Consider the following 16,932-nt stretch of genomic DNA (forward strand, 5'->3'; position numbering starts at 1 on the left):
AATTATATCAAAACTAGTTTATCCTAAGTTGAGGAGACCTGACTCATTATTAAGCCTCGTGGTTTCTGTCAGGTCTCCTTGCCATTTACTTTTCTTTAATCCCATATTATCTCCATCTTGCATTGTAAAATGTTGTATGTAATGGCAAATAAAGAATGAATGAATGAATGGTTACTTTGATTCAGTCTTCATGTGTTAATGTGAACATTGCTGGAGGAAGAGAACCTAGGCTTGTGTTTATGCTTTTCATCAGCTTTAATGAAAAGATTACTTTTTGTTAGTGGGAACAGTTAAACATGAGAGGTTGAACATTATTTGAAGGGACTGTTTCAAGGTATAACGTATATTTAAATAGAGGAATTTTGAAGGGACAAATAAAGGCACTGCATGTGCTCTGGATTCTGAAAAATACATCAACTGAAGGACACGTTTTTGCTGCACAAGGAGTTTGTAAAGGGGATTTAGCAGCTTGACCCCAAGCAGCCAAACCATGGGACAGGCACATGTAGAGTAGTATGAAAGAGCAATAAATTATATTATTATATACTTAATAGGCTGAGTAGTAATGGGATGAAGTGCCTAACATGGGCAATGACTCCAATAATAATTCTACTTATTTTTAGTGCTACACTGTCAATGTGGTATTCCCAGCTCAAATGACTGTCCAGTAAGACACCTAGACTGGTTATTTCAAAACACCTTATGTTTTCAAGCTCATCAACTATTTACTGTCAAAGTGTACTTGTTCCAACTTCTTAATTCTAAATCATTGATCTTCTCCATCTACAAAATGTTACCATGCTTTATTCATGTTCATAAGGTGTTGATATGGATTGCAAGGATTGTTGAGACTTTTAGTAAAAAGTGACTATCATATTACCACCAGTTTATGGTTTATTTATTTTGTCAGGCAGAAAAAAGACAACAAATGAGGCGAGCTGGTAGAAGATAATAGAAATGGTCTGCATTCTTGATCAAGTCTGGATTTAGAGGACACGGCATCATAGTCCAGGAATTACAACTGGTTTGGTTTGTTTGCTGTCATTAATAATATGTAAGTGTATAAATTTGCTAATAGTTACCCTTCTTCATTACAGTGACTTAGTTTTACAATTTAATGACCCAAGCCTGGGAGAATATTGAATGTGTGGGGTTCAGTTTTTTTGCTCAAGGGGTTTTCTCCTATGAGGAAGTGGACATTTGGGGCAGGTTATAATCACCCAGCTGTTGTTCTAAAGCCACTTTTTAAACTAGGACCCGTTCATCATCTGATGACATTATCTAGTTACTGTAAAATGTTTTGTGGGTTGGTTTTCACAAGCCAACTTAAAGCTGTTGTCAGATCACAAAACAAGTAACTTAACTAATAGATTTTAGAGATTTCCCTTGTAGAAATTCAGTACATTTAAAGTATACTTTATATAGGTGATAAACACTTTAAAAAGTATACTTCATTTGTACTTAAAGTATACTTTAAGTATACTTACCAGAAGTATACTTTAAGTACACAACTTTTCGACACCTAAAAAGTATACTTAAAGTATACTTAAATGAAAGTATACTTGAAGTATACTTAATGGGAAGTATACTTCAAGTATACTTAAAATATACTTAAAGTATACTCTATGCAATATGTTTATCAATCAATGAGACTCATCAGACTTGGATCAATTATATTGTAAAATCATTTATTGATATAACAGAAAAAACTGCCCTTAACTTAAAGCAATACAAATGTACTAAGAAATTGCAAAAAAAATGTATAGCAAATCTTTTTGGAATTGGTATCCACATCATAAAAATATACATTTTCTATTCCTATCAAAGGAACTCACTGCATTTGATTACCATAATATATTATTCTTCTTGATTTTAGTAAAATTTTCATTGACAATGAGATCATTTCAAGGAAGGTGCATGTATATTAACAGGTTTCTTTCTGAACTTTCTTTAGCTCACTTGTACTTAATAATTACTGCTTAGAACCATCACACAATATTCTTCTGTACTCTTTGGCTACAAAGTAAATTGTGCCATTACCTTATTAAAGAAATATGTCTACCTATTACGTACAAAAACTGGAACGAAATGCGATCTAACGAAAACAAGACTTGGGTTTTGTATTTTGAATTTACACTGCACTTTTGGCGAAGTAAACAAGCTTTCACTTTGTAAACCTTAAGGCTTAACTCGTGTATCATTTGCAAATGACTTGCAAAGAAAAATCGATATATATTGAAACGACGGGAACCGATACATTTTTCACCCCAAAACTTACTTGTATCGTCAAAATTCAGTCATGGTGTACTTCTTTTGTTTTCTTTTCAAGTTCCACTCATATTGTACTCGAATTGTGAAGATAAATTAAAGGCAATGCAATATTCCGAGCGTGTAAATATCTTGAAGACACTCTCAGCAAAGCTCAACGAACGTTCCTTCGAATCTGTATCGCCCGCCAAAACCATATATGGAAGTTAGGTATGCTGTAAATGATTCATACATGACCGTATTAGGAAGTCCACAAGATCCCGTATATGTTCCGACGGTACTGGAAGTCAGCGGTAATTCAACACCTTCATATATACATTTCTTTCCTTGAACGTAAAGATGTCCGACGATGAGCGATGGTTTTGCTTGGAGTTCTCGTTCTATTTCTTAAGGTCCTCGTAAAAAAGGAGGTAAAACGACGCGGCCTTAATTACATCCAGTATCTTTTACTGCCAAATGCAAAAATTCCACGAAAGACGTCAAAGAAATGACCAGAATGAAACTGTGCGACTTTGCCATTTCGCCCAGGGATCGGCTGATGATCTTCTTACGAAGGAAGTCGACTGAACAGCTAATGTGTGCCCTGTGTATCTAGAAACCTGTTATATACTTCACCACTCTGAAGAAATCTTTACATGATCTCAACTGTGTCCTTAATAGAAGAAAACTGATTTGATCTGATTTATCTGAATTATACTTAAAGCATTCTTTAAATATACTTTTGTCTTGTAGTGATTTCAAGATCCGGACAAACCAATTCTTAGATCCTCAGATCAGAATGTGTCTTTCAGTTTCAAAGTATACTTAAAGTACACTTTTCTTTGCGAAACTATTTTTCACAAGCACTGAAGTTTGAAGAAGTATACTTAAAGTATACTTAAGTATTTGAAGTATAAATGAAGTACATTTGCCAAATATACTTCATTTATACTTTTTTTCTGGAAGTACAAACGAGGTATACTTCAAATGTACTTTTTTTCTGAGAAGTACATATAAAGTATACTTGAAGTATACTTAAAGTATACTTAATTTCTACAAGGGTTTAATATTGCAGGCAGTCTTTTGTAGTCTTTTTTTGTAAACATGTACAACGAATTTACTGTGAAACCAACAAACTGTGAACACTTGAAATATTCCAGGAATGTTTATTGTCTTTTATAAAATAACTGAGATAGTACATGCGATCTGATTGGTCAAAAACCTATGGTTTATTATACCGGTAAACCCATAGGAAAAGGCATCCGGACCACGAGCAATAAACAAAACCGGCTATTGATCTGCAAACAAAGATTTTAGAAAGGCTAAAAAACAGAACAAGTTACTCACTCAGTCCTCCTATATTAAAAAGCGTTGGTTTCCACATGTTATTGCAGAGCATCACAATTCGCTATTGCTATATAGCTTTAAAAGTTTAAAAGTACAAAGCTGGAAACCAGGATACATTTCACGATGATGCCAAATTGCAGGGAAAGACAACAACAACTCTGTGAATTTCTGGTGTAAAAAGTCTCTAGGTAAACTTAACCATGTGCCAACCAGCAAAAAAACGGTAATATCAGTAATTCGGTAATGTCGATGCCATAACCTACTTCAAACCACCCGACTTCACAAATTGATTATGATTGACTTCTTATGACTTTTAAGAGAGAAGACATGACTTGATCATGGTACTAAAATCACAGTTTTTACCTAAAAGACTCCGTTCTACTAAAAGTTGTTTTATAAAAGCAATAGACCACACTTTCTATGGATTTACTGGTGTGATAACCCACTTGGGATGTTGGGAGAACCCTCGAAAAGCTTGTAGATCACTCGCCTTCGGCTCGTGATTTACAAGCTTTTCTAGTGCTCTGCCAACATCCTGAGTGGGTTATCACGCTGGTAAACCCATAGAAAGTTAGTGTGGTCTATTACTTAAATGACCAATCACAGCAAATTAATATCAGGACATACAACATTAAACCACAATAACTAACCACATTGCCACATTGCCACATTAAACCACAAACTAATTTATCGTTTTTGTTTTTACTTGGCAGCAAATTTATTTGTATTATTTCTTACATCTCTGGCTATTTCACAGATCCTTTCCCATGTGGTGATGTTTGGTCCAAGCTTCTTTGCCTATCACAATTCAGACATCAAAACATTTTCTTCATTATTAAAGGGACGACATCAGAAAAAGGATCGCAGTCCCGTTTTAGGTATGAAAAGCTTTTTCATTATTGTTTTTAGCTTTCTTAACTGGTATAAGATGATAAAACTTTGGTAGACTGGGTAGCCTGTGAGAGGCAAAACCTAGTCAAAGTCTTCTCAGTCACCCCCTGAGCAGTAATTCCACTCAGTGCAGTCATCCTTTTGATGGTTGTCTTCCTAGTCACCAGCCATCCCAGTCTCCTAGTTATCCCAGTCTTCTGAGTCATTCATTTCTTAACTTATCCCACCCACCCTAGTCAACCAGTTATCTAAATCATCCCAGTCACACTAGTTATCTGCATCATGCCTGTCATTCTGTTTATCCCATTCACCCCAGTCATGTCATGCAGTTATCTCATTACCTTAGTCATCCAATCCAGTCTAGTTGTTCCAGTTCCCCCACAATCAACCTAGTTATTCCAGTTATTCTAATTAACCCATTCACCTCTGCTGTCCCAATCAACCAATTCAGCCCACTAATGCCAGGTATCCTAGTTATCCAAGTCATCCTAGTCATCTCAGAGTTATCTTGTCACCCCAGTCATTCTAGTCAACCCAAATTACCCAAGTCATCCCATTTTCCCCATAATCAACCTAGTTATCCCTGCTGCCCCAGTCAACCAAATCAGGCCAGTAATGACAGGTACATCTGTATCCTAGTTATCCAAGTCAACCCAGTCATCCTAGTTACCTCACTCATACCACTCATCCTAGTCACCCCAGTCATCTCAGTGATTCCACTCCACCCAGTAATCCCAGTCATTTCAGTTATCATAGTCATCATAGCTATCCTGCTCATCCCAGCCATGCCAGCCATCCCAATCATCTCATTCCCAGTCATCCAAATAACCACTGTTTTCCTCGTCATCAGCATCATCCTACATGTATTGGTAGTTATCTCCATCATCCTCTCCATCCCATTAGTACTACAATGGAGGACAAAAGAACTTGGGACTGTGTGAAAAAGCCCTTCCAAGTAATTGTTACTTAGGACCCTGCTCCTAATGACAAATTTTGTGTGACTTTGTGTTCATCCTGTCCTCCCCCCACTTCCCACAGCAATGTTGTGGCCAAAAAAAGCACTCATTTTCACCCATTTTGCTCCAAATTCAACTTTGTTTGGGGGTGGGAGGGGAGGGGTTGCTAGTTTCAGTAATATCACTGGAAAGGTCCCAACACTTTTGACCTCCCTTGTAGTCATTCCAGTCCTCCAAAATTAATCGTCCCAGTCATTCCATCCATCCCGGTCGCCCCTGTCTTCCCTTGTATCCTACTTTTTTTCTATTGTACTGCCATTTATTAAATGTGGCTAAATGTAATTATTTTAGGCAAGGTTAAACACGAAACAATGCTGGCCAGCGGTCTCCACCACTAATCGTGTGTGGGGCGGTCTTGGGGTTTAGCAGGGCCCTAGTGATTTTACAGTGATGTTGCAGAAGTCAATCATTTTTCTCACGTTGCTTTTGTGTGCAGTAGTTATGGTTGTTTTTGCCCCAACCCCCCCTTCTCTCTGGATGCTCTTTTTGGTATTAAAGTATCTGCACCTCTTTCCACTGAGGTTCACAGTGTGACGGTGCCTGTTGGGTGTTGCGCTCAGGGTTGTCATGGTTACTTTCTAGGCTCGCTTGTGGCGCACTTCTGTTCCATCAGGCTCTTTAGTTTCTCCACACCCATCTATTGTTGATGGCTTCGAATTGTATAAAATCACTTATTCTACACAAAATACTTCCGGTACATTTTCACTCAGGCTCTAGATACAGATTATTCATCTTCCCTTTTATCCTACTTATCCTGGTCATTCTCTTTATCCCAAGTATCCCAGCTGCACCAGCCACCCCAGCCATTCAGTTATCTCAGTAGTCCTAGTAATCCCACTGATTCCAGCCACCTTAGTCATCTTAGTCATCTTTATAATCACCCCAGTGATCTCAGGCAAACCAGCCATCTTAGTAATTCACTTCATCCTTGTCATCCTAGCCATTTTAGTTATCTGGGTCATTCCAGGCATCAAAGTCATTTCAGTCGTGCCAGCCATTGTAGTCATTCTAATATATTATTCTAATCATTCCAGTCTTGCTAGCCAACCCACCCTTGGCAGTCATCTTAGTCATCCAAGTCATTCTAGTAAGCCTTGTTATTTTAGTCATCCCAGTCACCCTACTGCTATTCATGCATTTACCCCACTCATCCCAGTCAACCTGGTCATCTTTGTGACCCTGGTGACCCATCCCAGTTTTTAAGCTATCCCCAGCATCACAGTTATCACAGTCACACCAGTCTTCCTAGTCATCACAGTCATCCCAGTCACATAAGTCATCCAAGTCACAGTGTTCTCACCTGGCTGTGGCCTTGCGGGATTTACGCAAGAAAATCTCAGATGACACATAAAACGCCAAAAAGATGCACCCCTTAGGTTGCGGAGGCATGCTAACAGGCAAACAGACTTTAGAACATCTACAGTTAAGTAGAATTAATGGTCAACCAAACACCTCAGCATATAAAAAGATTCAAAGTCTTTACTTTTATTTCCTTAACTTTCATTGGTCCCAGTTGTACATTGCGAAGATTGGTGCATGCATTGTTATTGAATGGTAAACATTCCGTCCACCATATTTGATCAGGTAACGGATCTTCATGTAACAGATCATTTGGAGTTTGGGCTCACTTTATCCCCCTAATGTTCTTACAGGGCCCCTATTTCTCAACATGGCAATTCCTGGGACTCTCCAAAGCAAAATCCTAGGGAGAACACTGTTGTCATCCCAGTAATCCTAGTCATCTGCATCATCCCTATCATTCTATTATTTTATCCCAGGCACCACTGTCATCTCAGTTATCTAATTACCCTTATCATCCTAGCTAGTCAACCCTAATTACCCCCATGCAGTTATCCCAGTTCCCCTACTATCAACATAGTTATCCCAGTCATTCTAATGTCATTCTTTTCATCACAGTCATCCCATTCACCCCTTCTGTCCCGATAAACCAATTTAGCCCCGTAATGGCAGGTATCCTAGTTGTCCAAGTCATCCCAGTAACCCTAGTCATCCCAGTCATCTTAGTCATCCTCAGTAGTCACTCTACTCTTCCTAGTGATCCCAGTCAACCCAGTATTTAATCCTAGTCATCACAGTCATCCTAGTCCCCCCACTCATCCCAGCCACCCTAGTCATCCCAGTTTTCCAAGTCATCCTAGTCTTTGGAGTCACTCCAGTCATCCAAGTCATCCCAGTCATCCTAGTCATACCACTCTTCCCAGTGGTCCCAGTCACTACAGTCATCCTAGTCATCCCACTCATCCTAGTCATCCTAGTTACACCACTCTTCCCAGTGATCCCAGTCATCCTAGTCATCCCACTCATCCCACTCATCCTAGTCTTATCTTAGTCATCCCAGTCATCCTATTCATCCTAGTCACCCCACTCTTCCCAGTGATCCTAGTCATCCAACACATCCCAGTGATCCCAGTTAACTCAGTGATCTGTCACCCCAGTAATCCTAGTCATCCCAGTGATCCCAATCAACCCAGTAATCTTAGTCATCCCAGTCATCCAAGTGATCCTAGTCATCCACATCTAGTCACCCCACTTCTCTCAGTGATCCCAGACAACACAGTAATCCTAGTCATCCCAGTCATTCTACTCACCCCACTCTTTCCAGTGATCCCAGTCATCCTAGTCAATTGAGTCAGCCTTGTCACCCCTTTTATCCCAGTGATCCCTGTTAACCCAGTAATTCTAGTCATCCTTGTCATCCTAGTCAACCTAGTCATCCTGGTGGCCCCAGTTATCCAAGTAATCCTAGTCATCCTTGTCAACCCAGTTATCCTGGTCACCCTAGTCATCACAGTCTTTCAAGTGTTCCTAATCACCCCACTCATCCCATTGATGCCAATCAACCCAGTAACCCTTGTCATCCTAGTCATCATAGTCGTCCTAGTCACTCCAGTTATCTTAGTCTTCCCAGTCATCCAAGTCTCCCCAGTCATCCTAGTCATCACAGTTATCCATAGTCATCCCAGTCATCCTGGTCATCCTAGTCACCCCACTTATCCCCGTGATCCCAGTCAACTCAGTAAGCCTAGTCATCCCAGTCATGCCAGCCATCTTAATCATCCCATTCTTTGCAGTCATCCAAATCACCTTTGGTTTCCCATTCATCTGCATCATTCTACATGTACTTATTCCAGTCTCCTAAGCCATCTCATTAATTTTAGTCTTTCCAGTCCTCCAAGTCATCCCATTCCCCCCCTGTCTTCTCTTTTATCCTACTAGTCCTAGTCATTCTCTTCATCCCAAGCATCCCAGCCACACCAGTTACAACCAAGCCATTCTAGTTTTCCGTGTTATCTCAGTGGTCCTACATGTAGTCATCCCATGCAACCCCGTCATCCTAGTCATTTTCTTCATCCTTGTCATCATAGCCATTCTCTATAGCCTAGTCTTCTGAGTCATTCCCAGGCATCACAGTTATCCGAGTCAATAGTCTTCCCAGTCATCATAGTCATTCCAGTCACATATTCAGTCATTCAGACACCCTGACCAACCCAGTCAACCCACCAGTGTCTGATCTAGAGCACACGTACGCCATTGCTGGATTGCCTCGGCTTTTAGCATTTTTGGGGCAATGTAGCACGAAGAAGAAACTGCAGTTAAATGTCCATGACAAATGATGAAGCTGAGCCTGAGAACGACCAATCAAGTAAACCGAAATCGACGTTGCCAAAGCAAAACTGTCAACAGAACAGTCTAGTAGAGGAATACAAATAACTGAAGTTTGATCCACCAACACCCAGTACATTAGAATATATAAATTATAATTATAAAAAAAAAATTATAGTGACCCCCCCACCCCCCCCCCCCAAAAAAAATGAAATTTTCCTCTGAACATTGTTAACTGGGATACATTGCCCCTCTAGCTGGAAATCCTAGATGAGACACTGCCCACTCACCTTAGTCATCCCAGTAATCCTAGTCATCCTAGTTGTTCCAGTCGTGCAAATCATTCCAGTCTTCCTCAGCCATCCTAGTTATCCTTGTCATCAGTCATTCCAGTCACTCTTGGGATTCTTATCATGTCAGTCATCTTAGTCAACCCAGCTGCTCATCCCACTAACCGTAGTCATCCCAGTCACCTGAGAACTGATGTTTTAGTCATCTCAGTAATCCTGGTTACCCTAGTCATTCTAGTCACCCTAGTTGAGGCATCCTAGCTATTGCAGTCAGTACTTGTAATCTTATTTAGGAATGCACCTGTGACCATACATTGTATGTAGTGTAGTTACACCCACATTGTAAGGTTGTTTACATTAATTTGCAAACCTGGCTGGCTAAATGACTCAATCATAGATATTATAAAAACTACTGGTACATCCCTTGCTTGTCTCTGTCCAAAAACGAATTATTATAATGCCTACAAACCAAACTTAAGTCATCATAGGAGTCACAAAAAATTAATGTCTCCAATTGAGTGAAAATGAATTCTCATTTTTCTTAGACACAGAAGAACAACAAATTTGGCATTTCTGGTCAACAATTCATCATTAACTCAATGCAGGCACGAGGAGTTCAAAATCCAAGAGTGAAGAGGCAGAAGAAGAGGATGGTCATCAAAGCCGACTTATTATGAATACAGCATACGTGGTGTAGTATTATATAATTATACAATCATAATTAATACAAACGGTTACAGCCAGTACCTAATTAAACCAAAAAGCAGGTACTCGGTTTAAGACTATTTCTGACCCAGCCCGGGAGGTCATTGAATGCGGGGTACAGCTGGCCCGGGGTTTTCCTCCTAGGAGCAAGTGGACGTACGGGGAGGTTTTTCACCCAGCTGTTGTTCCACAACCCCCTTTCAGCAGTAATTCAAGAAATTCATTTAATTTGGCAGTGAAAAAACAAAAACAAAAACAAGTGCTGAAGAATATTGATCATTTCGACAAATAGGACCCTCATGCATTAGTCAAAACAGGTCCTTGGTATTCCCAACAAGAATGAATTGGTTCACTAGCAGTATTTTTCCTTTGAATTATACCAGTAGTCTTCAAACAACTGAGCTTTACACATTCAAAGAAAACCTAATTTGGTCTGATGAAAAATCAGCTAGTTCCAGCACATTTCTGCTGAATGTCTATAGGGAGATCAATAAAGGTATTTTTTATCAGCAATTCTTTAATTCACTATTGGAGGGAATACTTAAGGTATCTGCAGTATTACAATAGTAACGATATATTATACAGTGCGTGTGCCACCATATTTGTACAAATAAGCATCACTTAAAATTTTTCTCAACATGTTGTTTTAAAGTCTGGGATTGAAATTTCATGACATAATTTATTTTTATGTAAATAAGTCACCATCCAGTTTATTTTTTAACTGGACAGGGACTTATCAATAGGCAAAGTTTTCCTCAGTAAATTAAGTAAGTTTGTGGTCTTTATTTTTTCAAATTGGAGTACTTTGTTCCAAAAAATTTGAAAATGCATCTATATGCTCATTTGTACTACTTAAATGTTAATAATTATGAAGTTCAAACGCAAGATTCCTTTGAGTAGCATGCCATTCAGTTTTACAAAGGAGGTCTGATTTACCTCAGGGAAGAAAAGGGTTCAAAGTGATGAAACACTGTAGCCAGGAATAATTAATAGTAAGTGATTATAAATGAGAGTTTCCTAAGGAATTAGCAGTTTTCTCACAGCTGCTACACAGTTTGTAATCAAATCACCAGTTAGAGAGGAATGCTTTCAAAAATCAATTTTTAGACCAATTTGGTCTAGTATACTGTAGGGTTAAGTAAAATTTAGCTGAATGCTCTGGTATGGGCAAGAGGTTTTTAGGGTGCAATGGCACATCCCTACTCCAAAATCTCATAAAGTTAACTACCCTTGGACCTAGTACTTTACTTCTCAAAGGAAATCTTGCTAAAATAATAGTGATCATGATGTTATAATATTTTAACCTTTAATAATTTATATAGTTATAGTAGTTGGCCATGGGTGGGTGTGGATATTAATTTTTATAGATTATTTTTTACTTAAAACTGTAAAAACTCAATTAAGCCCCCATCTACCTTATAAGGAGGGTTGAAGGAGTTTGAGGTGGGGGGTGGGGAGGGGGGTAAAGATAAGGGGGGATGAAAAAGGATAAATTAATTATTATCTAGATATTGAGGGAAAAAATCAGGGGCAAATTGGTCTTTTTGATCCATCATCTTTTTTCCCACCTGAAAAATGTTCTTGGATTGGTTTTATGGAAATCAGTTCCTGAATTTCCTGCAAGAGGAATGGTTATTAAGGTAAGTTGTGGAGGATGTCATGTGGGAGGATCAGGTTACAGAATTAGTCTTAAATATGCTGGGTTGGGGTTGGGGTGGGTGGGGCTTAATAGAGGTTTTACCGCATAATTTTTACATTTGTTAACGTTGTGCTGCTAGTAAAGGTGGGAGTGGACTAAGACTTAGTGTTCTCGCAATTATTGTCTGGGACTATAATTTATTACATTAGCGATTCACTGACTTTCAGTTTCTTGGCAGCACAATGTTGCCTGTATTTTTAAGGCATAGGAAGCGGCCACAACCAGATCACAGTAGAAATAAGTCATACAGGCAGCAATATTTTAGCTTTGCTTTAATGTTATTCCTTTTGTCAAGGCTTGATCGTCACACATTCGTTCACCTTCTATCGGAAATCTACTTTTTCATAGGAATTGTTGTGCTTCCTGCGTTATATTAACTGAGCGGAACTATGATTTTTTGAACCTCTTGTGAGAATGAAGATTTTAGAAAATTGGGAGTTCAGAGAATTCGAGAGATACTAAGCTTTGTTTTGCATTTTGGGGTTTGGGCTTTCTTGCCATTTTCTTGTTGAGAAAGCCCAAGGGGAAATTTAACAAATTTCAGTAACTTCAGGGAAAGGAAAACAAGTTTTGGTTTGAATAATCAAGAGGTTTGAAGAACCAGGATTTCACTGATGCATTATCAGTTATAACTTATTTCTAAAGTTTTATACTCTACAGCAAGCTCATTAGCAAAATATTAGCTTTAAACCTCCTAAATAACATTACTTTCGAAACTCAGGGACTATACAGGCTGCAAGGAATAGTACTGGAAAGGTATACATCATTACGTTTCTGAGATAAAAATGGCAATATAGATTACTTAGGAGCTATAATTTATAAGGATAGAATCTATAGACCATATAACCATAAACTTTTGATGATTTTCTCTTCTGGAAAATATTAGTATTTTTTTTTTAAGCCAAAGCATCTCGATCTGACTTTCAGTGGTGACACAAAGATGCAGCTGGAATTGTATCTACATTTTGCAGGCTAAATCTACAAAGCACAGTTTGAATAGGAATAGGAAACCATTTATAGCCACAATGTCCTTAAGCCTTGAAGTCCCAGCTTCAATTGACACATTCTTCTTACTGATCCTCTTATGGTACTAGTAAGGGGTCTGTATGTAAGTATCAAGAAGGTATAGTTTCATTTTTGTTTGATTAGTAATGAGTTGATGAATGATTTTGGTCTCTGTTGGGACTTCAAAGTTAGGTCCCATTGGTGCACAAATGACTTTTTCCATTCAGATGAATTTTTAAAAAGAACTCCAAAGCAACAGGAAATTCTCTTAAAAAAATCAGTGAGGCTGGGGGAAAAATTTAGGAATAATAGGATCTTAAGTATCACAACATAAAGTAGATTTTTTATTAGTTTACATGGACACAATATCTATAAGGCAATCTCTAGTCTGCTTGTGCTTTTTTTTTCTAGGCAACTTGCAGTAAAGTGTTGTTTCCAAGTGGCTGATTACTTCACAACTGACATTTATTAACTTTGTTAATAAATTGTGAGAACATAGTTTTTACACAGGTCTCACACAAAGCAGACTGGAGACATGTAATTACATTTATATTCTTTGTGAATAATGATTAATTTTCTTGGTGCTGCATTCACTCTGTGTATTTTTTGTTTTTTTCATTTTTCATAGTTAGTTTTGGGAATTGACTCCGTGGCTTTCTTTTTATTTCTATTTTTAGTCACATAATAAGAGCATTAGTTGACTGACTACATAGTTACATTACGGAGACGTTTGTAGTACCAAGAAATATCTAGTTTTGTTTTTACGCTAATGAGCTTGCATTAGTTGCCTTATTAATAATATTTGTTCTTAGGCTTGCATTCACCAAGACTTTGAAAACAGCTGAGATTTCATGACACTACCCCTGGTTTCCCCACGATGACATACTGATGACATGTCACTAACCAGACCTAGGTAGGGCTTCTGATTGACTGAAGCACATATTCCTTGTGGCACTACGAATCAGAAGCACTACCCAGATCTGGGTAGTGACACATCAGTAGTATAGAATTTCTTCACCTATTCTTCATGTCTGGGTCATTTCATGGGGAAACCAGTGGTGTCGTCAAGAACTATTGGTTGTTTTCATAGGCCATTATTATTATTATTATTATTATTATTATTATTATTATTATTATTGTTATTATTATTATTACTATTATTATTATTAAGTTCTTATTTAATTTCAGACCTCAGGTGGCACACGCACAAGATTAGGAGCCCATCACTTGGGAAAGGTCATGTTTAAATCTAGCCAACCTCGTCCTTGCTGGGCTGTGGAAGCTCTGCCTCTGAGAAGGTGTGAATTCTGATGTCCTCTGAGATATTCCAACTGAGAAATCCTGGGAAACTTTATCTGATCCTGTAATTCATGCTGGGGGCAGTTGGACACTTGGAAGATTTGGCCGTTTCTTCCTAAGTGGGGAGGACAGCGTGGAGGAAGGTGAGAGTTTGCTTCTTAAGCTTTTGGGGTTTCATTCATTTTGTCACAATACTACCCACACTTTTTTCTAAAAAAAAAAATAGTAGGATGCTTGCCTGCAAACAATATGTCTGGGAATGTTCCACGACATTAGGATGAAAAACGGGGGTGCTAACATTGTGCGGCTCACGGAGTAGGTGTGTCGATGGAGGATTCGAGGACAGAGGACTGGACATTGAATTTCACTGAATCTGGTGTGGGTGGATTTTCACAAACGACATTAAATTGAGCTGATAGTCATTAATATTCTCTCTAATGGGGGCAACTGGTAATGGAGTTCTCTTCTAAATCCTAAAAAAATAATTTAGTTTTCACATCTATCTCAAGCTTGCTTAGGCCTAATAATAAATAACCGTTCAAACCATCGCAGAGGATAAAAATCGCATATAAATCAATTATTTATTATCTTAATTATCATTTCATTCTCATATAAATTTTCCTTCCTGAATTATCTAAAAAATGATCAAAACTAAGGTTAGATTTCATCAACATCTGTTGTTTTTTTGTCTGTTGTTTTTGTGTCAACTGGAAACAACAGTCAAACAAACTTGGCTGTTGATGTTAGAGACTAACTTCTCTTTGATAATTATTTAAACGCCTCCGGATACCTAGATAACTAAACCATATTAATTTAGGATTCGATTATTACGATTAAATTAACTTGATTAATCAGACTGCTGTGGAAGTCTACTCTATTTCCTGTTTTACAAGGGACATAGAATAGATTTCCTCGGATTGTGTGATAAATGAAGTTAACTTGACCTTTATGCTTTAGGTTCGGTTGTAGGCCAAAATAATTATTATATGAACAACTTTCATCATAAAAACAGATTTCGCTTAGTGTCTTCTATAATTTTCCAGCTAATTTCTCGGCAGTGACTTCAATTGATACATTAAAATCGGCTTTCTCACAAAGAAGTGGAAAATTCAAGACTCGTCTTATTTACTGCTTTTTTTTCATAAGCGCATTGGACTAGTGCCAGTCTTTTGCGGGAAAACTGATTTAAAGTATCCATTTCAGTCACGACAGCTGAAACATCTCTAGGGAAATTGACCCAAATTATTATTCTTATTTTCATTATTAAGCGGAAAAACATCGCGGCTAGCTGCATAAATTAAGACTTAATTTAATTTTTCCGCGCATTTCTGTAATTTCCTTTTTCGTTTCGAAATGCGAAAATTTGTCAGATTATTTTCATTGGAAATAAAAGGATCCAAAATTTAACTTAAATGAAATTTATTTGCATAGTCACACTAGATCTAATACCTTCGGCGACATTGAAGGCGAAACTTATTCCGCAATGATTTTAAATAACGGCATCCTAATTCCAAATACATCGGCCAAATTTTAGATATTGAATTTTAAACGAAACGTTAAGACAAAAACTCAAATGCAGCACTTCGGCATTTTAGGATAAATGATAATAAACGGCGCTAGAACAGAATCTTATTTCCGCAGCAAATTTCATTTCATCGAGACCTAAACATTAAATGCTAAACATTGCGGCGCTAGAACAAAATCTTATTTTCGGCAGCAAATTTCATTTCATTGAGACCTAAACATTAAACACTAAACATTAAATAGGGCGAGAGAAATCCAGCATCAGTAGCCTCACAGAGGAGAGATTGTTAATGACTTGTGCTCTTTGGTGAAGTTTGTGAAATGAAGGTCAGTCGGACCAGTGTGATTCTTTGTTTAATTCTCTGCCTTCTTTTCTGACGGAGACCCACTGAAGACTGAGTTTCACTCTGTAGCATCCTTTTTTTTCTTGTCCGAGGCTCTGGATATTTTCACGATATATTGACTTTGTAGATACGCATCTTCAACCAAAACAAATCTTAATTTTCACTTAGAATTATTTTGGCCGGTGTGGTATTGTGACGAAAATGAATGAGACCCTGGGGGCATGAGGAGCAAACTCTCACATTCCTTCACGCTGTCCTCCCCGCTTGGGAACGAGCGGTTGAATTTTCTAAGTGTCCAACTGCCCCCAGCTTGAATGAAGGGATCAGATAAACAGACCAGGATTTTAAAGTTGGAATATCAAATGAGCACAGAAGAATGAACACTAACTCGGAGCAGAGTGGAAGCAGCTCGGCAGGGACGTGGGAGGCTAGATTATTTTTTTTAATGTTTTTTTTATTGTAAATATATGGACAACAGAGACAAACTTTATTTCAATAAAATACTGCTATCTTCAGTACCTGTGCTGTTTACTTTGTAATCCAACTACTCGAGTGAACCAGATAAACCAAAGGCTCGGACACATTGAAATATTGCGCGCAGTAAAGACTGATTTTCACTCGCAGCATAAACACAAGTATACGTTCAGTGAGGACCTCAGCAACATAAACATAAACACAGGAAAAGGAACGCAATTATTCTTTGTGTCCTCACCAGGAATTAACGCACAAATCACGTATATTCGCAATAAGGACAACACAAGAATCAGTTTGTTCAATTCCCTTTTTCTTTGTTGTGTTTCATCTGTCGCTGACGACCTCACTAAACATGTACTAGTTGTGCTTATGTTGCTAGTATAAATCGGTCTTAGATTTACCCGGTTTCCTACTAAGAGATTGTTTCGCGGAGTGTTTTAGAAGTTTTGTATTTTACTTCTTTAAAC

The sequence above is a fragment of the Porites lutea genome, chromosome 6, assembly GCF_958299795.1.
Source record: "Porites lutea chromosome 6, jaPorLute2.1, whole genome shotgun sequence".
NCBI classification, from domain to species: domain Eukaryota; kingdom Metazoa; phylum Cnidaria; class Anthozoa; order Scleractinia; family Poritidae; genus Porites; species Porites lutea.